Genomic DNA, 1,579 nt, shown 5'->3' on the forward strand with positions numbered 1-1,579 from the left:
TCGAATATTCATTCATTCCTGGACTCATATTCATTTATTCGTGAATTTCTTTACATTCATCCTTCGAATATTCAGTCATTCCTGGACTCATATTCATTTATTCGTGAATTTCTTTACATTCATCCTTCAAATATTCATTCATTCCTGAACTTCTTTACATTCATCCTTCGAATATTCATTTATTCCTGAACTTCTTTACATTCATCCTTCGAATATATATTCATTTATCATCTTTATATTCAGCCATCAATCTCACAATATCCAAAATAATTGAGGTATCATTATTATCATTATTATTATCTTCTATAACATATAATAACATTAAATACAGCAAACTGTCCATTTATTAACCTTAATGAATATTTAACACTGATCTGTACATGTATAGAGTAGGGGGGTAATGTAGAAGTCCCCTAATCAATAAAAATCAATACTGATTTGATATGTGGGTGGCCCCCGAAAAAAAAATATCTTTTACCGCAAAGAACTTTCCCACGATCAAAAATAGTCCATAAAATTGTACAGTACTGTATAACAGTACAATTACATATATTTATTGATTAATTTGATGTAAAATTCTTCAAATGCATTCTAGACTTGTTTACTTTATATTTTTCAATTATAAATCTGCAGTACACAGCAATGAAATTGAACGATTTGCAAAAATAAACTTTTTAATTAGTTTAATCATTTTCTGTGCTATTCCTTATTCCTAAAACTTAATTCTAAATCTTAATTTAAAGGGACAGTACACGCATTTTCAAGTGACCCTTGGTTTACAGTATCGCATGTCCGATTCACAACGTTGTCCTTTTAATCATTGTCTGATCAAGGATGAATGAGCAATCATTCTTTGTCAAGTTAAACATTGATTATTTTCTAGGTTATTTTATAAAAGTGACTTGCGGAATAATGACAAGGACAAAGATGAAAATTGTCAGAATTTATTGTCATTGATTTAATGGAGGGTCAATAGAAAAAAATGTACAACCCCGTTAAGTAGGAGGGGGGATGGACTTCGTATCCCCCCCCCCCCTCTGACCTTACTACATTCTCATCGCCCCCTTCTGTTGAGTGGAGATTCCAGCTTGCGAAATAATTTTGCAAATTCATTCAAATAATCCAAATTAGATTCCCCGCCGCTAGAGAAGTAGAGAGAGAGAGATATATTGCCTTATTTGGATCTCCCATGGGCTCATAATACATAGAGAAATCTAGCGATATTTTGGGAGATATCGCCCTTATAGAAGGTTCAGTTAACTCGCGAGTCTAAAATTCTTTTTTTAGTTCTAGTCTGGATTCTATGTTTTTCTGTTGAATTGTTTTAAATTTATATTTCATATTTCATTTTATATCTTAATTCAACAACAACGCGTGATATATTAAAAATAATCAATCACCAATTTACTATGTATTTGGGATCCGACTAACCAGGGTAGGTTGTTTTGATTGGAAGGTCCTCTGATCAGTACCCAGTTTTTCTTTATTTAACTTTCCGTATTTTGTGTATAATATTGCGGGTTAGTCCTACAATGCCATGTGTAGCGGGGGTGGAGGAGGCCCGAGGTGGATTGGATGG

Source organism: Eurytemora carolleeae, unplaced genomic scaffold, assembly GCF_000591075.1.
Source record: "Eurytemora carolleeae unplaced genomic scaffold, Eaff_2.0 scaffold2137, whole genome shotgun sequence".
NCBI classification, from domain to species: Eukaryota; Metazoa; Arthropoda; class Copepoda; order Calanoida; family Temoridae; genus Eurytemora; species Eurytemora carolleeae.